At 36.2% G+C, this 27,966-nt stretch overlaps 1 long non-coding RNA gene across 1 annotated transcript in view; it reads right to left on the bottom strand.

The window, feature by feature from the left end:
* The window catches only part of LOC116738165, a 141,030-nt gene extending 113,139 nt beyond the window's left edge, over positions 1-27,891 (bottom strand). The window contains exons 1-2 of the long non-coding RNA XR_004343818.1: positions 27,827-27,891; positions 27,203-27,268 (exon numbers count right to left, since the gene is read on the bottom strand). This is a non-coding gene — a long non-coding RNA (uncharacterized LOC116738165). The remainder of the gene's footprint in view (positions 1-27,202; positions 27,269-27,826) is intronic.
* Between the last annotated feature and the right edge of the window lie 75 nt (positions 27,892-27,966).

Genomic DNA, 27,966 nt, shown 5'->3' with positions numbered 1-27,966 from the left:
TCCATCTCAGAACCAATCAGTGTGGTTAGGAGATATATTTCCTCATCTGAATATCACATTCATTCCTGGAGCTATGGATGAAGTAAGCCTTCCTTCAATTACATGGACTGAGGAGTGAAAATGGGGAAAGGTAACTTCCCAGGGAAAAAAAGGCACTGTCATCAGGTTGTAGGAGAAAGGATACCATAGAAAGGAAAAATAAGATCTTTATATTACAGTTCTCATCTAGGTTGTTAACAAAAAATGCTGGGCAGGGCCAAAGGAAAGGATAAATAAAATGCTTACAACATATCGTCTCCAAAAATAATCTATTTTTGTATTTGGTTTTAAAATATGCTGCCAGGAAAAATAAGAGGGTATTAGGTCTGAAGGAAATAGGAGAATTATCACCTCCATATGCTCAATACTGATTAAAGTTTAATTGCCCTATCCTATTTATATTGAAGCCAAAAAATGGAGAAGTTGGAAAAGGCCTATGTCTTAGACAGCCAGGCTGCTGCCATAGGCTGATCTGTGGCTTAAACAACAGGTATTTATGTCTCACAGTTCTGGAAGCTGAGAAGTCTAAGATCAAGGTGTCGGCAGATTCTATTTTTCTTGAGTGCTCTCTTACTGGCTTGTATACAGCTGCCTGAGAAATGTGTCTTCATGGACAGAGGCTTTTCCTAACTGTGTGTTCATGGACAGAGAAAGAGCTCTTGTACCTTTTTCTTTTTTCATAAGGATATTAATTCCATCATGGGAGCCCCACATGTATAACTTCATCTAAACCTGAATATCTCCCCAAAGCCCCACCTCCAAATACTATCATATTTGATATGATAGTATCATATCAAATGATATGAAGGTAGGGCTTCAACATATCAATTTTGATGGGTCATAAACATTCTGTCTAAGCAGTATGCAAGAGATCTGTAACCAAGTTCGAAAGTCAGTGGAACAGCCAAAGAAAAGAGGTTTATCTGGCCATTATTCACATAATGAAAATCAACAGAACCAAGGTAGTCAATCCAATATTATACTCAGAAATAGCATTACTTTTAGAGAAGCTCAATCTGCAAGTACACATAAGAATATTCTCTGTACCACCTCCAACAAATCTCACTTGGACCAGGAACGAGTATTAAAGTCAATGAATCAGGAAAAAAGCCTCAAAAGGTACTACTAAACTCAAATGTCCCATAGGCAGGAAGTCAAAGCACAAGAGATTACACTTAATGGAAGCAAACTGGTCAATTAATTGAAGAATATGACACCAAAACCACCTCTTAAAATCCACAAGAATATCTGATAATTATGTGATTGAAGGAAACTGGAAATGCAAGATACAAAATGGGTGATGCCAAAAAGAAAAGAAAATTATAGGTTATTATACCAATTAGGGCTTTTAAAATATGTTTTAGCTTAGATATTTAGCTATTGCAGTGCTTTCATTTTCATTTGCTGGATCTACAGAGAGAAAACAAGTATGAGAGGAGTTTCCTACAATGTCTAGCTCTTAGCATATAAAAGGGATTTTAAAAGTATAGGAAGTATGAAGGAGATTAGTAAACCTGCACTAAACAATGCTAAAGACCTCCATCCAAACACTATATGCCCATCATGGTTTTGCTTCAGGGTCAATCTCACTGTCCTGGAGTTTACACTTTCATGTTTAGTGCCTATTATGATGACAGCAATAGGAGATGCCACTATCTTTGGTGCCCCAGGGTAAAGTTATACCCCTAACCCTGGCATCAGATGGCTTGATTTCTAAGTCTCAGTCTACCACTAGATCAGCAGATAAGTCACTTAATTCCTATGAAACTGAACTACCATTTAGCCAGATTGATGGAGATGAAAATGGGGTGCAATAATGCCCAACAATAAATAGTGCAACATTTTGGAGATGTGGCCTAGCCATATATGCTCATTGACCACCCAAGCCCTAACTAGTCCTGCCCAACTTCTAATGTGGTCTGCTCTTACTGGTTTAAGATGCTTAAACGGGGGTGAAGAGGTTAAACAGGGGTATTCATTCATTATATAAAAAATTGTAAGTTGAAGGGGTGCCTGGGTGGCTCAGTTGGTTAATCGTCCAATTCTTGGTTTATGCTCAGGTCATGATCTCACAGTTGTGTGAGTTTGAGCCCCACGTCTGGCTCTGCACTGATAGCACAGAGCCTGCTTGAGATTATCTCTCCCTCTCTCTCTACCCCAACCCTGCTCACCCTGTCTCGGACTCTCTCAAAATAAATAAATAAACTTAAAAATTTTTTTTAACATTTATTTATTTTTGAGAGACAGAGAGAGACACAGAGCATGAGTGGGGAAGGGCAGAGAGAGGGGGGTACACAGAATCCAAAGCAGACTCCAGGCTCTGAGCTGTCAGCATAGAGACTGATGCAGGGCTCAAACTCATGGACCACAAGGTCATGACCTGAGCTGAAGTCGGCCGCCCAACCGACTAAGCCACCCAGGTGCCCTGAAATAAATAAACTTAAAAAAAAATTTTTTTAAGTTATAAGTTGCCATGAAAAAGAGTAAATTGACTGGTAATGGTGAATATTCAAAATATAGGACAAATATGTATAGATAAGATTTATTAACAAAAATGCAATATTTTATTTTTAATACCTTGTTTTGAAAATAAGCAATGAAATTGATTTTATTTTTTGTATATTTGATGTTTATTAATTTTATACTATAGCTAGTATATTATATAGTATGCATTATAGTGTACTTTCTTTCTTTCATCTTTCCTGCTTCTGCAGTTCAATTTTTAAGACTTTAGTTTTTAGAGTAACAGTTTTAGATTTACAGAAAAATTGTAAAGATGAGTTCCCATATGCCCTACACCCAGTTACTCCTATTATTAATACCTTTAGTTTATTTCAGTTTGAACTACTTCTATTTCCACTTGATTATTATTTTTAATCAACATAACTGATATACTGGATAGTGTGATCAAATAGTACTAAAAAGCTGATAATCATTCATCAGTCCTAGCTGCATTCTTCCCTGTAAGTAACCATTTTTATCTGTTTAACTATTTCTTCTAGTTATTTAAACTCTGTGCTTCTAAATAATATATTTATAACTAAATTCCTTAAACTAGCAATATTAGAAATTTTGATAATTTTTTTTCCGAATGCTCCATCATATTGATCACATACCCATCAACATTAATTGCTCAGCAGTCTAATGTAATCAAATAATCCATCCACGTCATTTCTTCCCCCTTATTTCCATTATGGAACTTCCATCCTCTTGCTACAGTCAGCTACTTGTGGCTCTCTAGGCTCAATGCAAAGCTGAAATTTCTTTCACCAATTTCCTGTGTTGGATACCCTGGTCCTCGGGCCTTGGGACTTTTTTTTGTTTTTCTTGGGTTGCACCTTCATTTTGTTGGAATAGATCTTCTAGTCACTTCCTAAGAAAAACTTAAAGGAGGTAATTCTTATAAATTTTATTTACCTAAAACTGTCTCTATTCTACCCTCATGATTTATTGGCTGAATCTACAATTCTAGGTTGAAAACCAGTTTTTCTCAGAGTTTTAGTGGCATTGCTTTACTGCTTTCTATCCTCCAAAATTTCTGCTGAGATGTACTGTGCCATTCTATTAGCTATTGTACGTGACGTGGCCTTCCAGCATTTTCTTTTTAATTCTAGGGTGCTGAAATTTTTAAAAATTTTTTTAACATTTGTTTTTTGAGAGACAGAGAGAGACAGAGCATGAGTGTGGGAAGGGCAGAGAGAGAGGGAGACACAGAATCCGAAGCGGGCTTCAAGCTCTTAGCTGTCAATGCAGAGCCTGATGCGGGCCTTGAACTCACAAACCACAAGATCATGACCCGAGCCAAAGTCAGATGCTCAACGACTGAGCCATCCAGGTGCCCCTTAGGGTGTTGAATTTTATGAAGGCTTCCTTTACAAGTGTCTCTTTTCATTCATTGTGCACTCAGTGGGTCTTTCAAACTGGAGTTACATATTTTAGCATCTTAGTCTTTGCTTTTTATCTGCTAAAATGGTGTTGAATCTCTCATCTACTCATGACTCAATTCCCACATTTCACTGGAAGTCCTTGGAAGTAATATTTTAAGTATATAGTCAACTCAATTATAAACTCTAATGGCCTATATAATGACTTGGGAATATGGCCTAATACTTTGGAAGGTATAACATTTCAAACCAAATAATAAAACTACTTAAAGAAAATGCAATTGCCTGAGTTGAAGTTATCCAGTTTTCTCATCTCCCTCCACATATAATTACCCAGATAGGACTGGCTGGATAAACAATGAAACATTTATATAAAAGAACATCATGTGATTATTGCTGCTGTTTAAACCACTTGACAGTTAGTGGGAGACATCATGCCTTTTACCACTACATATTTCAGTGTGTATTTCCTAGGAACCAGTCATTCACATAATGCTTCTAATTTTATGAACTGTAGACTCAAAGAACAAGATATGTACTTACTAAAATTAAGCATATATATAGGAATTCTGTATATAATGTATCTACACTGGACATAGTCCAAAAAAGGTTGAATGATAACAATATAGCAGGGCTTTTTTGATTTGATTTCACCTCATCTTTCATCCTGTGATACAGGCCCCATAAAGCTCTAGAGCATGGCAACACAGCATGAGCAGCCAACATCCAGAACGTTTTCTAAAACCAAAATCAACTTACATTTCATTACTCATCTTTGATATGCAAAGAAGTCTAATGTGCTATATTTAAATGTTGGTTTGCTCTGTATGTATGCCACCCCTTTTTCTTACTCTATTTTAAAAGCTAGAGGTGTCCTAATTTGTGAATATGAGAAAGAAAAAAAAAAGATTACTGTATTTGGACTTGCTATTTAAAATGTCTCAATGTAATTCTCTCCTTCATATGTGTTTTGGAATTTTCCCTTATCAGAAAGCTAATCAGGGTCAAGATCTGAGAATTAAAAGGAAAGGAAATGTGGTTTACTGGAAACTTATAACTGTGGTCACTTAAAAACTCTTTTCTAGTCTTTAAGTAAGGATTTGAAACCAATTCCATCCAAATAATTTTGTTTAATTCCAGGTAATCAAATGCCATCAACACATCGAATTATCTGAGAACTACCACTTCTTAAATAATCTCTCTCAACTAATATACTTGTGATTTTTATTATGAACTAAACACAGTTTTTGCAAGCAATTACAATGGGAATATTTACAAAAACTTGGTAAGATTTGAAAATTAATTTTAAGAATTGATGCTGTCAATTCAGTAAAAAGACATTTTATAACCATAAGTAAGAACAAGAAAGAATGAGTTGAATAGATCTCTAGAATATTCGAGATGGTTTCGTAGATAAATACATGTTGCAATACAATTAGCAGCAGCTATGTGTTTTTGGAAAGCCAGTGCTCCTCTCACTTAAGAGTGCTTAGTAACACCTTACCAAATGTAGTGGACATCTGTTGTTTGTGTCTTCCTGGCATCCACTAGGGACCTGCTCCTCTTTCACCCCGTGTGGATCTGGAGAATTTATTAATCAGAGGGCTTTACTCTGACCTGGCTTCATGAGCTGGGACAGCTCCTGGGCTAGTCATTCTTTATACAGTAAAACCTTGACTGAAAGTAACTTGTTCTGCAAGTGTTCCACAAGATGAGCAAACATTTCTAATAAATTTTAACTTGATAAATGAGTGATGTCTTGCAATATGAGTAGTACGTGACACCAAATCACATGATCACAAGTCAGTCAACAGTTCTCTCTCACTGCAGGATCATGGTGATCATCTCCTATGCTCAAATGCTTGGTCTCAGGCTGCCATGTTTGGCAGAAATCAGTGACTTTTCAGAACATTGGAAGGTGCTCACCACTGACACTACCGTATTTTTTATCATTTCAAAGCACCTATGGACAGTCCTTTGCTTTTCCATATAAGAGGAAGCTTAGGAATACTTTGCTTCATTCTAGGCAGGCTGCCTGCAGATGTAGATAGACTCTCTTCTCTGCTGCCTTATTGCCAGTTATATTAAATACAGTATATGATAAGACTTCATTAATACTGTACTGTAGTCAACATCCATGTGAGTATATACAATGGCCCTATGCAGAAAAAGGTTGAAAAGAAAGGCAATAGGAAGAAGATGATTATGGTGGAAGTTAAGAAGGAAATCATCAAGAAGTATAAACAAGGTATGTGAGTGGCCGAAATTGCAAGATTTTATGAGAAGTCTACGTCAGCATCTCATCTGTAGAGGAGGAGGAGGATAAAAAGGTGGAAGAATCCTTCACTTCAAATGAGATTAGGGAGATGTGTAAAATGTGGGAAACAGTGCAAAATTATGTAAAAAAGCACCACCTGAATAAGGTGATAGCAGTGCGAGCGACGAATCTGTTTAAAGCAATGCAATGCCATTTCCACGAAATCCTCAAAAGGAGGCAAAAGTAAGTGTCATTGGATAGGTTCCTTGTTAAAGCTGAACAAAAAGAAAAATATTCCATTGAGCCAATAGATAGCAGTGATCCTGTTAGCGATAGTAAAAGTCCTCCTACAAAATAACCCTCTTCTGTCTGGTCTCTCTCACACCAGCCATGAAGATTTTCAAAGGTTAGTGCCAGTTCGTTTGTTTATTTTTCTTTATATTTTATATTTTCTTTATTATCTTGTATTATATTACAATATTGTAATCATTTTTATCTGAATATTTTTGGGTTGTGGAATGAATCATCTTAGTTTCCATTATTTCTTATGGGGAAATTTGCTTTGATATACAAATGCTTTGGATTACAAGCATGTTTCCAGAACGAATTATGCTCACAAACCAAGGTTTTACTGTACCTTCCACTGTTCACAGATTAGTACAAGGGGATGAACATATGACCCAAGCAGGACCAATCAGAGTCCCATGATGAAAGGTAATATATGGACACCAAAGAATCTCTCTTCCTCTGACTTAAAAAGAACAGAGGAGTCTGGAGGTGCCAGTGGTCATCACTGACTACCATACACACAAAATCTGCTATAGAATAATGTCGATACCTAGAAGAATGCTGAATTGAGTGAGAAAAATCAAGAGAGCCAAGAATTCTGTTGAGTCCCTAGACTCAGCTGTGCTAAGGCCAGTTCCACACTGACACTTCCACTTAAGAGAGACAACGAATTCTGTTTCTTGCTTGAGTAAATTTGAGTTGAATTTCCATCTGTTGCAACCAAGCATCCTGACTAATAGACCAAGACAAGGCCTTTTCAAAACACAATGTATGGTTAAAGCTTACCTAAGTACACTTGAACTATGGTTGCCCCTAAATGGTACATCTGCCAAGACTATAAAGCTATATGAATGGAATGGAATGTTAGCTTAATTTTTTTATAACTTTGCAAACCATTCCCCTACTCACATACAAGCAGCCCCAGACTATCTACTGTCAAAAAGAGAAAATATACATGTGTGTGGAAGTAAACAGGGGAGAATTTCAGGGTAAACTCAAGCCAAGCACAGCACCCACAGTCTGAAAAATGTTTCAGATCAGAGGTTTCCTGTCTGTACATTACACAAAAGACTATTAGATTAGGTTCAAGTCTGAAGGTTATGTAGTTCTAAAAGAAACTTCAGGAAATGTATTAGAGAATATAACTCAGAACCTGAAAGAAAGTCTTAAAAACAGGGGCATGGTTTATAGTTGATTTATATCACATTCATGTTCTTGCAATACATTAAAAACATACTTCTTAACAAAATGTCATACTATAGTTTTGCTTTTTAGGAAAACCTGAAATGTAAAAAAAAAAATCCATTATAATCTTAAATACAATAAAATGAATTATATACCCAATGTCTGCCAAGTTATATACCTTTCCCCATTACTATTCTTAAGGAAGTAAGTATACCTTTTTTACCACAACATGAAGAAATCCCATTGTACAAAGGTAGGCTGCAGCTGTATAGGCTGGAAGTCCTCTGTCACATGTCTAACATGTGAATTCTCTCCTGCATAGCACTTTGTAAAAGCTGATCTTTGGAGTAATTCTCCTTTTTCTTTGTCTTCCCCAGTTAACTCCCTGGTCAGAAGAGCTATGCATTTCTAGACCAGGGGAATTGTAGAACTAACATAAATTGTGGAACATATTATCTTTTAATGATTTGTTTTCTCATCTCTCTCTATAAAAGCATCTGACTCCTTTGTCTTACCTTTTCTTAATAGTGCCTCACAATGCCTGGCACAAAATGAGTACTCAATAAATGCTGACTAAATGAACAAATAGAACATTCCAAAGTAAAGAGCTTGAAAATGAACTGCCATTTTAAACTGGGAGCAAATTGAAGGTCTCAGAAGTTAGGTGATGTTCCAAAAACATAAAGCCATTTAGTCCCAGAGTAAGTCTCTTGATTCCTAATCTAATGTTCATCCACCAAACCAGAGTTTTCAAGCATTTGTCTAAAATAATGTCCACATGGGAGACATGTTTTCAGGGTATAACCTGAGATATGATGAATTCTAAGGTAGCACTATACCCTCCATTCTAAGAATATCAAGTGTTTTTAAAAAATGGATTTAAAGTCTTTATTAATCATAAGTTTTTAGAAATAAACCTTAAAACAGATGGCAACAAACTAGTGTGTTAAGAGACCAAAGATGATGAAATCATTACACTATATTAGGCTAATATGTATAGGTCTTTTCTCTGAGGACACCACCTCCTTGATTTTATCTCAGAAGTCACCAGATCTTCAGTTGGTGTGTTCCTCCATTCTACATTCCTTGACTATGTTACACTCCTCCCTACACTTGACTTGGAATTGGAAATTATATAATTCATTTTGTATCACCAGTGCCTACCCTAAAACCAAGCACTCAATAGAGGTCAGTTTATAAGACAAGTGAGGGGGCACCTAGGTGGCTCAATCAGTTAAGCCTCTGACTCTTGATTTTGGCTCAGGTCATGATCTCATCGTCATGAGATCAAGCCTCTTGTTGGGCTTCATGCTGAGCATGGAGCCTGCTTGGGATTCTCTCTCTCCCTCTCCCTCTGCCTTCCCCCCACCCCAGCTCTCCCCCCAACAAAAAATAAAATAAAATCTTTAAGACAAGTGAGGACAACTAGCTATCCATATGCCCAGTGATGAACTTAGACCCTCACCTCACACCATATATAAAAATTAACTCAATGGATCAAAGATTTAAATGTAAGAGTTAAAAAGCAAGAAAATATAGGAGGAAATCTCTGAGACCTTAAGTAAGGGAAAATTTTTTTAGATATGACACCAAAAACATATTCCATAAAAGAAAAAATTGATAAATTGGACCTTATCAAACTTTAAAATTTCTGTGCTACACAAGACAACTTTAATAAAATAAAAAAGGCAAGCAACAGACTATGAGAAAATATTTGCAAAACAGGTATCTGATTAAGAATTTATATCCAAAATATACAAATAACTCTTACAACTCAATAATAAAAAGACAACCCAATTTATTTTTGTTTTTATTAATTTTTATTAATGTTTATTTATCTTGAGAGAGAGAGAGAGAAAGCATGAGTGAGTGCAGGGGAAGGGGTGAGAGAGAGAGAGAGAGAGAGAAACTTTCTACTCCCTTATCTTTAAAATTCTTACCCTCTCTCCCACTCCCAACTCCTCCCTCTAACAAATACTCTCTCAAAACCTCTCAGTACATTTTAGCATGTTCGTCCCAGTCCTTCCATTCACAGCAGGAAAACAGGGCTCTTTGCCAACAGCTCATTCACACTTTTATGGAGTCCTTATTCAGTCCAGTTACCTTGCCATCAGGATGCTAACAGTCTGACAGAAGAGATAGAGGATTCACAGAAATAACTACAAAATAGAGGTTCCTGGCCAGATCTTGCTGAATGCAGATGGGGGAAAACCAAACAAGACTTTGTATAAGAGGGGCCATCCAAAGGAGACAAGGCATAACAGAATCCCTATAAGTAGAAATAAGCACTACAAGGCTTCTGTGGGGATCAGGGCCAGTGGTGAGTATACCCATCCTGAGAGATTTCAGCTTCAGGTCTTTGTTCCTGATCTTTCTCTTCTCTCCTCAAACCATGTTCACCTGCTGTTGGCTCTGTTATCATGCCTAACTACTCAAACTCAGGCAGGCAAAGAGCCAAAGCTGAAGAAATAAATGAGCTTACATCTGAGCCCTGTGATTATCTCCACATCATCATCAATACATAATTGGGTCTTAGAAGGTACGATTTCACAAATGCTGTTTTTCTCAAACTTTTCTCTTGTTACCCTCAGATACTGTCAGAGAGGGGAGGGCTAGAAGAGCAGTAGGAGGGAAAGTCCTTCTAGAACTAAAGCATTCAAGCTCTGGAAGAAGACATCTTGTTTAGCAATAAACATATCAGACATATGGGTACAATTGCCCCTGATAAATACATGAGTCAAAAATTAGTATGTAGAACCTTATATTTGACTATGCATTAAAAACAAATCCTGGATTTAGTGGGAAACCCACTGAACCAGTAGTGTGACTGTTAGAGAACCTATTGAATCACTGTGCGGAAAAATATTATTCAATTTGCTTCTTTAGTTCCAAAGCATTCTGAGATTTTGAGCTACATATATATGTAAAGTGCAACTGTTTTCAATATCCATGTCCTTTATTATTCATCATACAATAAAAAAAATCAGCCATTAAGCAAATACTTACAGAATACCATGAGTCAGGCACTGAGCTAATGTTGATGAATGAGGGTAAATACAGATTAAAAAAAAATGTGTAAGGAGTTCAACTATAGTCCAATGTCTATAAAAATATGGTCTGTGGACCACTTGCATCTGAATCACCTAAAAAGACATTCAAATGCAGACTGCTGTGCTCCTCATCAAACCAAATGAATCAGAATCTCTGTGGGTAGAGAAATACACATCTTAACAAGCTCTACCTGTGACTGTTAACATACACTGAAGTTTAAGTAAATCATTGCTATGCTAAATCCCCCAGAAACTCACTCATATCACAAACAAGTGTAATACAGTAGAAAAGTAGATGTCTCCATTAGATTCAGTGGTGATTATGTGCCAGAATCCTCTTATATAATAGTCTCAGTACTGCTAATTTGTACATGAGCTTTTAGAATAAGGTCTCCAAAAAAGCTACTATAAAATTATAAATATTATAAAATTATCACTGTTAAAATAAGGAGAAAAAGAGGATGAGACTGACCCACTAGAGTCAAGAAAAATTGTTTGAGCTGGATCTTAAGGCTACAGCTTTAAGCTGGGCCAGCCAGTTTGGAGGTTTTGTCTTAGGATTCTGTCAGTACCACACTCAAGAACTGGATGAATGAAATTGGAGCTACAACTGATCCTAAAAAGGTTTGGCTTCTGCCATCCACTCCACAGCCAGCAAAATGATGTGTTGTGACTAGCTTGTTTCCTTCCACAGCTCACCTCTAAGGCAAGGTCTTCCTTAGCTATCAAATTGGTAATACTTAGGTCACATATCTAAACATTAGCTACAAGGGAGACTGGGAAAACTAAGTTTTTGTTTTTGTTTATAACTACCTTCCGGAAGTAAAATGCACAATGCAGGAAACTATCAAAACATGTAATGGATGGCCAACGCATATTAAGCTGCTATGATATCATATTCCTACTACACAGTCCATCTCCAGAACCTAGTCTTTTAACCATTCTGCCATACTGCTTCTTACTGTGGCCAGGGGGGCAGGGGTAAGCAATCATCTCATTGACCAGAGCTGGGTCATGCATAGAAATTAGGTTACCTTACTTGTTCCAGCTGCTATAACACAAAAACCATAAACTGAGTGGCTTATAAACAACAAAAATTTTATTTGTCACAGTCTGAAAGCTGACAGGTCCAAGATCAAAGCACCAGTAGATTCTGTGTCTGATGAGAGTGCACTTCATGGTACATAGACTATGTCTTTTTGCTGTTTCCTCACATGGCTGAGGGATCTCTCTGTGGTCTCTTTTATAAAGGCACTAATTCCATGGAGCCCTCATGACCTAATTACTCCCCAAGGCCCTGCCTCCTAATAAAAATGGTTTATTCATGGTCAGTGTAAGAGTCAACAATATAAAGAATATTTTCAACTTCTTTAGTCCTTTAGAAAATATCGTCCAGTGTGGTATTCAGTGTTCTGATGTTAAGATTTTCACAAATAATTATTCTTTCCTGATTGTAAAAAAGAGTGTAGTCTTCAGACAGGCCAATACTCTTCCACTTATGACACAATAAAAAGTATAGAGCACATGAAGTTTTCATTTTTGTATTATCTACCAAGAACTTTAAAGATAGATTGGTGCTCAACTGCAATAATTACTATGAGCTGGTTTTTACATATAATTTTTTTCCTTTATTATTTGGTTCATATTCTTTTGATAGTGTCTTGTTAATTTCAAAGCCTCAAATTCTTTTTTTTTAATTTATATTCCTATTGGTCGAATTTAAAATAAAAGTCACTCACCTTATATGTAGTTTGATAAGTTTTCATAACTGTATGTAATTATGTAGCCATCACCACAATTAAGTTAGAGAATATTTCTTATCACCCTAAAAAATTTCCTCTTTTCAGCTGATCCTCTCTCAGCCTCAAGCAACTAGTGGTCTACTTTCTGTTACTATAGTTTTACCTTTCCTAGAATTTCATATGAATAGAATCATACAGAATATAATTTTGTGACTTCTTTCACTTAGCGTAAGGTTTTTAAAATTCTTCCATGCTGTTTTGTATCAGTATTTTGTTCCTTTTTTATTGCCCATTAGAATTTCATGGTATGGTTATATCACTACCAGGGATATCATGACACAATCTTTATCCATTAACCAGTTGATGAATAATTGGATCATTTCATTTGAGGATACTATGAATAATGTGGCTATAAATAATCACATACAAGCCTTTGTATGAACATATATTTTCGTTTCTCTTGGATAAATACCTACAAAGCAGCAATGCTGGGTCCTATGGTAAGTATATGCTTACTGCCTAAGACAGAGCCAATTTGTCTTCCAGAGTAGAACTGAACCATTTTGCAATTCCACCTACAATGTATGAGAGTTCCTGTTGCTCCACATCTCTGTCAGCACTTGTTGCCAGGCTGTTTAACCTTAGCCTTTCTAATGAGTGTGTTGTGGTATCTCATTATGATTTTAATTTGCATTTCCCTGATGAATAGTAACATTGAGCATCTTTTTGTGTGCTTATTGGCCATATTTATATGCTCTTTTTTTTTAACTAATTTATTTATTTTGAGAAAGACAGAGACCATGTGAGCAGGAGAGGGGCAGAGAGAGGGGGAGAGAGAAAGAATCCCAAGCAGGCTCCGAGCTGCCAGTTGCAGAGCCCAACACAGGACTCAAACCCACAAACTGTGAGATCATGACCTGAGTCAAAACCAAGAATTGGACGCTTAACCGACTGAGCCACCCAAGTGCCCCTATACTCTCTTTCTTAAATTATCTGTTCAAATCCTTTGCCTAGTTCTTATTAGGTTGTTTGTTTTCTTATTATTGGTCATAAGAGTTATCTTTATATTCTGAATCTGAGCCTTTTGTCAGATACATGTTTTACAAATACCTTCTCTCATCCTGTAGTGCCTTTTCATTTTCTTAACTGTATCTTTTGCAGAGCAAAAGTTTTAATTTTTACTTATAATTTGCATTTATTTTTATTTCAGCATTTATTTAGTTTTCTTTTATGATTAATGATTTCTATATCTATTTAAGAAAGCTTTGATTAACCTAAGCTTTCTCAAACTCTGTACTATTGATATTTTGAACTTGGTAATTTTTTTGTTGTAGGGAGCCATCCTGTGCATTGTAGAATATTCATTTGCATGCCTGGACTCTACTTAGATACCAACAGCATGTTCCTCACCCCACTCCAGTTGTGGTAATCAAAAACATCTCCAGACAATGCCAAATGTCCCTTGAAGAATCAAATTGCCCTCAGTTGAGAACCACTGGCCTAAACTAATGCCACAAAAAAAAATTTTTTTTTTTGGTAGGAGTTTTATAGCTTTAAACTCTTAAATTTGGGTCTATAGTCCATATCAAGTTAATTTCTATATAAGGGTGAGGTAAGGATCAAAGTTCATTTTTTTTTCCATAGAGATATTCAGTTGTTTTAGCACCTTTGTGGAAAAGACTATCCTTTAGTGCCTAAGTGCCTTTCACCTGGGCACTTAATTTGAAAATCATTATAAATTGGGATATATTCTAAGCTCTCTATTATGTTCCATTTCTATATGTCTACCCTAAGCCAATACCACACACTCCTGATTATTGTAGGTTTATAATAAGTCTTAAAATTAGGTACTATAAATACTTTATTCTTTTTCAAAATTATTTTGGCCATTCTAGGTTCCCTGCTTTTCCACACTTTTTAGAATAAGCTTGTCAATTTATTTTTTCTTTAAAAAACTTTTTTTTAAGTTTATTTAATTTTGAGAATGAGAGAGAGAGCATGAGCGGGGTAAGTGGCAAAGAGAGAGGAAAGAGAATCCCAAGGAGGCTCTGCTGTCAGCACAGAGCCAGATGCAGGGCTCAAACTCACAAACTATGAGATCATGACCTGAGTCAAAATCAAGTGAGACCCTTAACTGACTGGACCACCCAGGAATCCCACTTTAATAAACGTTTTATTTTGGAATCACTTTAGATTTGCAGAAAACATGCAAAGAGAGTCCTCATATACTGCTCACTTAGTTTCTGTTTCCCCTAATGTTACCATTGTACATTATTGTGGTACATCTCTCTAAACTAAGAAACCAACATTGGTACATTGCTATTAATTAAACAGATGATTTAAGTTGGATTTCACCAGTTTTTTCTTCCAGGACCCAGTCTAGAATACTATATTGCATTTAACCATCATGTCTTCTCTCTCTCCTCTAGACTATGATAGCGCTTAGACTTTCTTTGCTTTTCATGCATGACTTTAATGGTCTTGAGGAGTACTGGTCAGTTATTTTGTAAAATGTCCCCTAATTTGGTTTATGTGATGTTTTTCTCATGATTAGGCTGTACTCATGGGTTTTCAGAAAGAATGCCCCAGAGGTTAAATATACTTCTCACTACATAATGTCAGGAGATACCTGCTATCTACATGGAATCACTAATAAGGTTAACCTTGAAGTCAATTTCCTTTTTTAAAAGCCGGTTAGTTCTCTAAAAATAAATAGTAAGTAAGTAAAAACTTTTAAAAAGGGGGGTGCCTGGGTGGCTCAGTTGGTTAAGTGCCCAACTCTTGATTTCAGCTCAGGTCATGATCTCAGTTTTGTGAATTTGAGCCCTGCATCTAGCTCTGCGCTGTCAGCACAGACCTTGTTTGAGATTCTCCCTCTCTCTCTGCCTTTCTCAAAAAATAAAAAATAAATAAAAATAATGAAAATAAAAACTTTAAAAGCTGGCTAGGATCTTGACCAGGATTGTAATGACTCTATGTATCAATTCTGGAAGAATTGCCATCTTACCAACTTACAGTTTTCCAACCTATAAATATTGTTTGTCTTTCTACTTATTTAAGTCTCCTTTAATCTCCTTCACCTCCTCCAAGCATGGATTTCTCACCAAGATCTGTCTGCCTCTGTCCATTCTCCTGCCCCTTCAAGTACCTACTTTTTATTATTATTATTCACATGTTCCAGAGTATATAGTTATTACCTGGAAAAAGCTAGTTTAATAAGATCTAATTCAGCCACTAAAAGCAAAATATACTAGTGCCTCAGATACTTTTTAAGGTAGACAGGGAAAAATAATTTTTACTATTATTTTTAAAATACCATAAGACTAGAATCTAAATCACCATCTGCACTAAGCCAACCTGAAATCTTAAAGTTCACCAACAATTAGCAGCCATATGGTCTATAATCTTGAAACAGAGTATTTCTTTGTGCCAAATGAATTTGACTATACAAAATTATGACCTCCTATTTGGTTATAATTTCAAACTCTAAAAGATACAAACACGAGAGAATCATATTAAAATCATAGTAAAATTGTTCATTGCTATCCACGATGCTGTAAAGTAGGCATAATTCTATACAGTAATATATCTTTAATGGTAATATAGTTTTAATTAACTCTTCTGGAAAGCAAATGTATATGAGCCTTAAAATTATTCATAACTTTGACCTAGTGTATTCTCACTTTTGAGACTCTATCCTATGGAAATAATGCTAAATAGAGTCAGAGGGAAGAGTAACCCTTATGCACAAATATTTCCACCACAGCATTGTTTATAATATGAAATAATTTGATACTACTTAAATATCCAATAAGAAATTATTATACTTCCATAGCCACAAGCTTTAATAACACCATAATATTAAGCAAATGTATATGCTATATGAGCTCAACTCTAATTTTTTTTAAAGTATAGAACAAAAGACTAGAAGTTAATATACCCAACACTTAATGATGGTTAGTGGAACTATAGATGTTTTCTTTTTCTTTTTCCTACTTGCTATTTTTCAATAGTGAGCCAAGAAAACAATAAGATTGTTATTAATCTTATAAAAGTTTACCTTATTTTTGAATTTCTGAGCTGGAAAATTTAGAAAACTGGCTCACCCTCTATACTTCATTGGTAAGGAAATTTTTGTTTTGTTCCAGTCTCTATTTCTAAGGCTAAGGAAATGTGCCGGTTCATATCAGCAATATTTCACTAAAATAGTTTTTAAATTATTAAATAAAATGCTGGGGCGCCTGGGTGGCTCAGTCGGTTAAGCATCTGACTTCTGCTCAGGTCATGATCTCACAGCTGGTGGGTTCAAGTCCCACATCGGGCTCTGTACTGATACCTCAGAGCCTGGAGCCTACTTTGGATTTTGTATCTCCCTCTCTCTCTCTCTCTCTCTCTCTCTGCCCTTCCCCAATTGTACTCTGCCTCTCTGCCTCTTAAACATAAATAAATATTTAAAAAAATTATTAAATAAAATGCCTCAAGCAAACTTAATTTTAATATGAATGCTCTAGAACCTGGAAGGTGAAAGGAATTTTAGAGTTGTATTTCCAATGAATATTTCAAATGCTGAGCAAAAGTGGAGTTTTATTCTAGAAAACTTTCCAGTTATGAGATTTAAGATGCCTAATGAACTTCTATTACATTTTATTTATTAAAAGCTCCTTGTTCTCTTGTTGCAGTTACTACTGTTTGTTTGTAGTTGCCCAAACAGAAATGACAAAGTACAATGTGATCTTCTATATCAGGACTTTCTGTTACAAACTAGTCCACCTTTACTGTTCAACTCTCCTAGGGTAATGATTTAGTAACAGCATTGCTGATAATTATCTACTAAATCATACACTGGACATAATGACCTTTAACTTGGTTTTAAATATCGCAAACAATTTTTCCCTGATGTCTCTCTAAATAGGAAAAATAAAAATATTTTTAGTTTAACATTTCATACCACAGGAAGATAATCAGGAGGGAATGTTTAAGGTTAGTAGAGTGTTTATCTTATCAAAAGTGGTCTGGTCTGTTTGGGTTGCTGTTTGGATTCCAGCTAATCAGGCCTATTTACTAGTTTAAGAACTTTTAGCAATTAACAGTGTTCAAACAGCACCAATCTGCTGTGTTATTTCAGCTGGGAAAGCAGCTATATGAACCAATACAGCTTTCTTACTAAAAATAAACGATAGCACTTTCCACTCACTGGGGAGTTAGTTTTCAGGTTTGTCACACTGTCACACCGCATAACAAAACAAAAGGGTGTGAAACATCTAAATAATAAAATACCCGAAGACATGCCATGTTTTTAAATTAAAAAAAAAATAATAAAGTAACTTTGCCAATAAAAACATCATTGCAGGAAGACAAAACAAATATAAAGTGAATTTAAGTGGTAGGTTGTGGTCCTTTTCCATTGAGAACCAGGACCTTCATTGTTTTTAAGACTGCTTAGTTATATTAGCATTTTTTTTTTTTTACATTTATTTATTTTTGAGAGACAGAAAGAGACAGAGCACAAGTGGGGGAGGGGCAGAGCTTGAGGGAGACACAGAATGTGAAGCAGGCTCCAGGCTCCAAGCCATCAGCAAAGAGCCTGAGGCTGCAAAGAGCCCTGAGATCAAGTGACCCTAGCTGAAGTCAGAAGCTCAAGGGACTGGGCCACCCAGGCGCCCCTAGCAATTTTTAACATAGTAGCTCGAATCAACAATACATTTGTTCTTCAGACTTTGACACTTCCCAAGCTGCTAGGCCTATGCTTAACCAAACAAGTACAGTAGCACACGTGGAACATTTATGTAACACAGAAACTGTAAAAGAGGCCTACGTGTTCTAGAAGATATGACAAATGGATAAATTTTAAAACAGATTTAACACTCTTATGAGGAATATATTTAGCCTATACTTGTTGTAGTTAAAAGTATCACATCATTTGTTTATTGACAATAAAATATTCTTTCTCTAAATAATTTTTTTAATTCATTAAGCACTTATCTGGGGTTATGTCCTATACCAAAGACTTTCCATATATTCTGTCATTTAATTCTTGCAATAATACTATGAGGTGTAGATACTAATATTTTATCTTCATTTTGCAGATGGAAAAACAGACTTAGAAAGGTTAAGTAATCTGTGCAAGGTCATTCAGCTAGTTCATAATGGAGTATGGTTTGGACACAGGAGGTTTGATTTCGGAGCCTGTGCTCTTACCTACTGTAGGTAAATAAAAAATGACACTAAAGAATTTTTAGAATAGAAGAGATATCAAAATACCTGAAATAAACATTTCTGATAATAAAATCATAAAATACATCCTATCTATGGCCTTTCTTTTCCCACTGACAGATATTCCCTTCCCAATGCCAGTTCTTTCTCCCGGCTACTGCCCCTTCCTCTTCCACTTTCCAACACACACACACACACACACACACACACACACACACACACACACACACGCCAGTTTCAGCTTCGCTGATAGTGCCTGTAGTACTAAAAAACAGGGCAGGGAAAAGTTAATGTTCTACTTCAAAAGTGGACTAAATGGTTGGTGAGCGTGGCCTCCGAACTAGTGGGGTGGGGAGGGGAGGAGACATCATTATTTGAACAATCGATTGGATGTTCCCACTTGTTTGTTTACCTGAGGTAAACTCATTTACAGGTATATAGGAACATGAAAAAAGTCTCCATAGAAGAGGTGGTTCCTGGATTTCCTTCACTTCTCTGCTCGAGCCAAAAGGCCTGCTGTTTACCTAACAGAAACAAATGTAGAAGGTTTTCCATAAGAGTTTAAAATGACGTTTCTCTAAATAAAGTTAGGTCTTACTGAAGCAGATGTTATAAATGAGTGTTTTCCAATCTAAAGAACTTTCTGCAATGAGGGAGATGTTTGACATTTCTGCTACCCAGTATGACAGCCACTAGCCATACATGGCTGTTGAGCCCTTGAAATGTGGCTAATGGGACTTAGGGGCAAGTTTTTAACTTTGTCTAATTTTAATTTAAATAGTTACATATGGCTAATGGCTATCATATCAGACAGAATACTGATAGCCTTATTCAGTAACCACTACTCATTGAGTATCTTCTATGTGCTACATAGCTACCTGTAAGGAAGGTACAATTTGATCCTCATTTTACAGATGAGGAAACTGAGGCTCAGAGAGCCTCATAGAGTTACAACTAGTAAGTTGTAAATTCTGGATTTTACACCCACATCTGTCCCTTTCAAGGCCTGACAGTTTCAATACCAGTGGTTTTTAATATCGGCTGTGTATTAGCTGGTGAGCTTTTCAAAAATACTCACCCTCAGGTCCCATTCCCATAATTTATTTAATTGGTCTAGGACAGGACCCAGGTACATACATATCACTGAAACTGTCACTGTGTAATACCACTGGTGTGACTGAGGACCCCTATTATTGGACAACCATTTCTAAAAGGGAGCTGCAATGAAGCTCTACCTCTACTTCTTCTCTTAAGCATGGTTAACACTTAATGCTAAAAAGAGGCCCTGTCTTTTTTGCACATTAAGGTAAATGACCAACAGCAGCAACTGCTGGCTAGTCAAATAGCTGGTGTTTTGATAGAGCTGAGACCAGGGCCCAGGTAAGGGTTATATGTAAATGCCCCAGCTTCTGGAGCTGTGGAGACAACAAGTGAGCAAAGGTCAAGAGAGCTCAGCCCAGTGATTTAAAGCCCCATGCAGCAATCCAGAGGCAGAGAAAGCTTGCAGGTGCTATTTGACTATTTCTGGAGGTGAGAATACTCAGAAATCCCAGCTCGTCGACTTTTTCCTCTCCACCCCCTTTCTCCCACTCCAAAGGTCCTGAGGAGTGGTCCAAGGGCTTCTGTCCAGTATTTTCACTGTGCCAAGGTTATTTCTAACAGATATAACCCTACCCTGTCACATAGTAGGTGCCTAAAATTAACTACGAAATGAATGAATGCAGAGTTTGGAATTCAAGAGAATGAGACTACTCAGCTTCTAGATGGGTTCAGATATCCGAGAATGTGTTTGGTAAATAACTTGCAAAAAATCAAACAAAAAAAGTCCCTTCAAACTGACAGTTACCAGCGGAAAGGGGAGATGGGCAAAATGGGTAAAGTGGATCAGGAGATACAGACTTCCAGTCATGGAATGAATAAGTCACAGAAATAAAAGGTACAGCAGAGGGAATACAGGCAAAGGTACTATAACAGTGTATGGTGACAGACAGCAGCTACACTTGCAGTGAGCAGAGCATAATGTCTAGAGATGCTGAATCACCATGTTGTACACCTGAAACTAATGCAACAGTGTGTGTCAACTGTACTCAAAAATTTTTAATAATGTTTTAATTAAAACAAAGAAATTAGTGTACAATACAAATAGAAAAGACATCTGAAATAAAGAACTTGGTATAGTTATCAAAAGAGATGGGTCACCAATTAATTAATTTTTTTAAGTTAAAAAAATAAATATGTTATACTTTAAAACAAAAACATTTCAACAGTGAAAAAACAAAGTTCCTTTAGAATTCTTGCACTTGCCTCAGAAAAGTGGGTACAAAAGAGGCCATCAGTCTCCAGGACAGGATTATCTTTTGTTTCAGGGGTTAAAAGGCTTGAAAGTAATGAAATAAGAAGAGGAAATGAGAATATTGACAAAAAGTTAAACAGGAATTTGTCCCATACCCATACATACTCCAAGAGTCCTGTTAAGCACAGGCAACCTGCATTTATCCTGGTCTCGGGCTAGGAGACCACTAAATCAAGTTCTGGGGTTTAGAAAGAAAGTCAACAATGCAGGGGCCTGAAGAAACTGCCATAAAAATAGAAAATGCTGCTGTAAACATTACCCCTCAGACTAGCCAAGTATGTCTTTCTCTCCTACAATAAAGGAGTATAAATAAACATAATCTGTATTTTAGATTATGCTCGGGAATGGTGTGTGGCTATAAAATACACTGTGGAAATCATCCTTCCATTCAGAAACTCAGTACAGCTGCTCCAGTAAGGAGGCTGTGTATGTTCTGAAGCTAAATAAACTTGTGTTCTAAGAATCTGTCTTTAGAAATAATAGCTCTGGATGCCGTGAGCAAAAATCTCAAGGATGATTGTAGCAAATGGCTTCAAACTGAAACATCTAGTCTGTTGGCAAGTGCCCTTTAGAAGGGAGAGCTTGAATTCTCTTGAAACAAAATCACCAATCATTCTCACCGGCCTGTGCTTATAAAAGTAGGGAAAACATAGGTTTTTCAAGCTACAGCTGCAAATTCAAAAATTAGTTTCTAACAGTTGATTTCGCTTTAGTAATGTAAAAAGTAAACCACCCCAAAGAGAACACAAAGAATTAAACAACGGCATCTAGAGATGTGAACAAAGATAATGGTAGAAAAAGCCACTTCAAATATCTCCAAACTTGAATTTCAAACTATGGTTTCTTTTGAACCTTATCTGTCTGCTTCACCCTCCATCCCAGCCTTTTTTCTTTCTTTCTTAATAGTAACACATGCCCAAGTCTTAAAAGTAACACAAAGATGTGTAAAATTGAATGTTAGTCTTCTAACCTCTATTCTCAATCCAAGTCCTTAGAAATGTTTTGTTTTGTTTTGTTTTTTGTTTGTTAATCATTGTCTAGCTCTTCACATGTTAAAGAAACATGATCTCTAATGTGTAGGTGTCCTGAGTTTGATTCCCTGTCCTCAAATTTTCCATTAGGAGCCAACTGTGTAGGGAGACAGAGAATCAAAAGATGGAAGCTCTATTCCTCGCTTCTGCCCAATCATGTTGGTGCCTTTGTGTTTCCTCTCTGGAATTAGTATCCCTATCTGGAACGTAAGGGAAGTGAAAATGCTGATTCTCGGTTCATTTATAATTCAAACCTTGTACACCAGCACCGTCTAACAAAAGTGAGCTATAAATGGGAGCCACATTGACAACTAAAAAATTTTAATAACCACATTAAAAAATAACAAACAGGTGAAACTAAATTTAATAATTTTTGTTCATCCCAATAGATCCAAATTATTAACATTTCAACATGTAATCAATATTAAGACACTATCAACATTCTAATATTATTATTAACAGTTTATAATCCATTTTTAAACTAACTCTTCAAATCTGGTGTGCATTTGACACACAACATCTTAACTGAGACTAGCCACACTTCAAGTGTTCCATAGCCACATGTTAATTGGTTGCTACTGTTTTAGTCAGCAGTTTTATACCACTGTTGGACATTATTCCAAAGAAGCTCTATTTCAGTGAGTAGCTCACTTCTGCATCTCTGTATTTGATTGCCTCTTTTACCAACAAAACATTATTATTGATTATCATTCATGGCATTATCTAATTATCAGCAACAAACTGTTGAATCTATCTAGATAAGGTTACTCATGAAGTTCAGTATCAGAGCTTTGATTAATACGAGTGTTGTTTCTCTATAATACATTTAGTCTTTGAGTGAATTTTTGTTGGTTAAGTCATTCCTATTGAATTTTAGATCATTTGCCCTGAGCTTTATAACAATTAGGATAAGTATCACTGTTAATTAACAATTTAAAATTGTTAACAATTAAGTTTAAAATTAATTTAACAATTAAAATTAACAATTTAAAAGTATTCTATGCTTTTATTTATTTTTTTTTTTAAGTAGGCTCCATACCCAGCGCAGAGCCCAATGCAGGGCCTGAACTCAAGATCCTACGATCAAGACCTAGAGATAAGGTCAAGAATCAGACACTTAACCGACTGAGCCACTCAGGCACTCCTGTATCCTATGCTTTTAAAAAGCTGACTAAAATACTAACTGGCCTGAAACACTAATAGTTTTTTTCCAGAAATCACCCAGTTGCATCTCATCAATCATGTTCTGCACCTCTTAATCCTCTCACTAAAAAACACCTAACATGTTATAAAAAAAAAAAAAAAAAAGCATCAATAAGTAGTGAAACCTTAGTGGATGAAATATCGTTTAAATGATACTGTTCTCCAAAAAATTCTACAAATAACTAATACTTTCCACAGGCCAGGAGCCATGTTTGCCTTTAAGGAATCCTGTCTTTGTGATTTAATTTCAAAGATTCCATCAAATTAGCCCATTATCAGAGGCTCTAGCATATGTGTGATGGGCAGGGATGTAGGCTTGTATTCTAGGATATCTTTTCCTGAAGATGAGACTTCTCCCCAAATTGGACACATTTTTAAGTAGACCTTTTTCTATCCCTCCATGCCTAAAAAACAAAATACGCTGGAATATGCTATATATCACCTTTGGTGTGTGCTATAAATTTAAGATTTTATTTTATTTTTTTTAGTTTAATTTTTTATGTAATCTCTACCCCCAATGTGGGGCTTGAACTCATGACCCTGAGATCAAGAGTCCCATGCTCTACCAACCGTACCAGCCAGGTGTCCCCTGCCCCCATTTTTTTCTTTTTAAGATTTTACTTTTTTTATTATGTGTGCTATGAATTTAAAAGTAGCACATGCTCACTGTAAAAGAAAATGTTCAAATGAACCAGAATTATATAAAGTAAAAGGTGAAAGGTCTCCCTTCTCTTAATTATCCCCAGGTGCACTCCTCAGAGGTAACCACTGTGAAGAGTTTTACAAGTATCATGCCGTAATTCTCCAAGCATGTATTACTATGTGTATGCAATGTACACATATGTATACATATGCAAATTTGGAGAAAGAATTTTTAAAGTAACATGATCATAAACAAAATGCCAATAATACAGTGGCATGTAAAATAAAATGATCTATGTTCACATACAGTATTTGAGGGATTATTTTTTTAAAAGTAACAAATGATTATGAAGAAAATATAAGAAAATAAAATGCAAATTGTAAAATGCAAAGTAAAATGTTCCCTACCCCACATTCCCACTACCCAAAGGTAATAACAATTACCCATAGCTCTTTCTTTTGTGTGTACGTGTATCCTTTGTGAAATTTATATGAGTACACAGGAATACGTGCACACACACACACACACACAACATATGTAAATGAAGATATAGAGAATATATATATGCCTAATGTAGTTATGAAATATGCTTTAAAAGGTTTTTATTGTGAAATCTAATATACACATAGATAAATGTGCAAAATAACAAAGTGAACCCCCTTGCAACCACCACCCAGATTAAAAAGTAAAAACCGGGGTGCCTGGATGGCTCAGTCGGTTGAGAGGCCAACTCTTGATTTTAGCTCAAGTCATGATCCCAGAGTCATGGGACTGAACCCAGGATTGGGCTCTGTGCTGAATGTGGAGCCTGCTTAAGATTCTCTCTCTCCCCCTCTGTCCCTCTCTCCACCTTGCAAGCACTCGAGCTCTCTCAAATTAATTAATTAACCAATTAATTACAAGAAAAGTAAAACACTTCCAGCCCCTTGGAAGCTCTCCTCTAGACTCCTCCTGATTACCACCCTCTTTCACTCTCCCTCTCAAAGGTTTCCACTCTCCTGACTTTCAGAGTATTTAATTCTTGTTTTTCTTTTTAATTTTACTGCCTAAGCACACAATAGTAAGCAGCATAACGTTTCTTATTTTCAGATTTTTAATAAATGGAGTCAAACCACATGTATTCTTTATGTCTGGTGCTTTTTTTTTTTGCAATATTTATTTGTTTATTTTTAGCTTGATACATCTTGGGTACCTCAGTCAACATATATAGAATTACCTCTTCCTTGTATCCATGCTATACAATCAACAAATAGCCTGAAATACCAAAGTATTTTCTCTTCTGGTCATTACAAATAATATGTAAAGAACAACTTAGGTATTCAACTTAATAAATCTATTTTTTAACTTAAAAAGTAATCCTACTGCTAATATAAAATGAGGTGGAATATTAATTCAGAATTCTTGAACAAATTTCAGTTCAAGTACAATAAAATTTTAACAAGGGCTATTCCTATCTTCTAAATTCTAGACCCCTTTCCAAAACTTATATTTTGCTTAGAGACATGGTGACATCTTTAGAGCACATTAGTGTGTGTTTTTCAAAGGCTAGTCCCTGGATTGCTGGCATCACAGTTACTGGGGGATCTTATTAAAATGCCTATTTTCCATCATTCAACATCTTTAGAGATGGTCATGATAAATGAGTTAAGATATAGTCTAAAGTGCTATAACCAGGAGACTCCAATATACAGTAGCACCAACAAGACAGAAATTTACTTCTTTCTCATTTAACAGCCCTATACTACACAGGCAGGCCAATGTGACATAGGCAGGTCTACTCCATAAAGTTGTCCAGAGAATCAAATTAATCTTGTTGCTCCATCAATCTCAGGGTGCGGCCTTGCTTCCATGGTAGAGGCTGGTCCTCTACCTTGTCCATGCACTATCACATTCTCAGCAGAGGAAAGGGGGACACAAGGAACTAGGGAGTAACTGGTCAGGAAGTACAGAAGCTGTACCCATTCCATTGGCAAAAAACATGCAGGCTTGGGAAGTGTGGTTTCTGGCTCTACTGGCCACGTGACCTCCTAAATCTGGCAAGGGGCAGAGTTCAATTATTAAAAAAAAGAAAGGGATAGATATCAGGGGATAGTTCTTGGTCTCTGTAACACATGGGTATCTATACTGTTAGGAGCTCCAGTTTCTATGTCCTCAAGGTGTGACCAATCACTTGGCTGGAGAGAAGCTCTTTTATATTTGGTTTAACATCATCTCTCCCAATAACTCTGGAACTCTGGGCCATGTACACTTACTGGGAAAACCAGATATCAATAAAAAAATAACAGCAAATATCAATAACCTGCTAATTACATGCCAAGCACTTTATATAGATTATTTCATTTAATCTTTACAACAAGTTTATGGGGTAAATACTGTTACACTCTCCCTGTTTATAGATAAGGAGACTATGGTTTAGGGAAGTTCCTTGCCTAAGCCCCACAATTAGTCTGCAATTAGTAAGTGCTGGAACTTGAACCCAGAGCCTATAGGTTTAACTTTCGTCTGTACAGTGAGTGGTTATATCTAAAAGAACCTCTAACCTTAAAAATCTACACACGTTCAATATAAAAAAGTTGTTGAGGTCAGTGGTTTGGATATAAAGAAGCAAAATCTTAGGCAATTGTTAGTAGAAGGTATTCAAGGCTGACCTAGTCCTAATAATAATAATACCATTAATTGATACTGAGTGTTTACACTCTGCAAGGCACTGTCGCATGTGCTTTACCTGTGCAACAACCCTACGTGATAGGTCCTACACTCATCTCCAACTTAGACATAAGAAAACTGGGCCATAGAAATGTTAAGTCACTTGGCCAAGGTCACACAGTTGATAAGAATAATGTCTTTAACCACCAGGCAATACCACCAAAATAAAAAGAGAAGTTGATAATTATGAGTCATATTTACCAAAATCTGATATATTTTTCCATTTACAAGGCATGTGATAGTTAACAAGTCTTATTTTCAGTGGCATTATGAAGTAGGCTTATTATCATAAAGATGTGTGAAGTTTGAAGTCTGTCTAATGCACAGATAAAGCAATTACCAAGTTCACTGAACAGTATAATGATGAACATCTTACTTTGTCATTATCAATTAATATTTACCAATTCCCACACTGAATCCTAGAGATCTCCTGGGTATACCTGGTTCCCATTTTCCTTATGTCTCTTTTAAGTAAAATGATTCTCCAAAATTTGCATTTGACTTTGTTTATACAAGGCACCCTCCAGGATGAGTGCAAGGCACTAGGACAAGGAATGTTATACTTCCCTCCAATGACCAACATTTTTGCCCCCAAAACTTCACCTCACCTTAGTGCTTCAGCGCACTTAGAACTGCCAACCTCATGGTTTGCTGGATTCTGGGGACAACTCTCACTATGAGAAAAGAATAGGCATTGTTATTGTATGAATTATTGAGAATTCCCAATGTATTATAGCCATCTTCAGGGAAGTGGGGGGAGGCCACAAAATAATTCTTCTTCATCAGTTCCATATCCTGATCACAGTGGTAGTTACAAAAATTTATACATGGAATGATATTACCTATAACTGTACAGACACAGACACACACAGACACACACAAATATATATGCAAATAAAAAAATGATAAAAGTGGAACCAGGTCGATAGTCTAATTAACAATACTGTACTGATAAAATAAATTTGTATATCAGGACCAACAAAAGGGAGGAGACCCCAGTGACCCAGTCTATGTCACGAATGTACACCTAAGTCAGCCTACTCTCACAGGAAACACCTGTCAAGGAAACTTAACATACACTAATGACAATCCTCCAGAGACTCTGCTTTAGCTAGCTTACCTTACTCTAGAAAATAGAAACTGTTTGACTTACAAGGAAATCCCCAACATCCTAGCCAACCATGCCCTGCTTCCATTTGCCTCTTGTAACATTCTATAAAACTCACTCTTACCCCAAATCTCTCAGGAACAATGTTCCACTGTTTGTGAGACACTGTATTCCTTCAATCCATGAATGGTTTTCCTTTGAAAAAAGACATCAAACTTGTTACTAAATTATATTGTTTTTGTTATCTTACAGTACCAATGTCAA

The sequence above is a fragment of the Lynx canadensis genome, chromosome A1 (genome assembly GCF_007474595.2).
Source record: "Lynx canadensis isolate LIC74 chromosome A1, mLynCan4.pri.v2, whole genome shotgun sequence".
Taxonomy (NCBI): Eukaryota; Metazoa; Chordata; class Mammalia; order Carnivora; family Felidae; genus Lynx; species Lynx canadensis.
The sequence above is the reverse complement of the archived record's forward strand: the minus strand, read 5'-3'. Positions and strand labels throughout refer to the sequence as shown.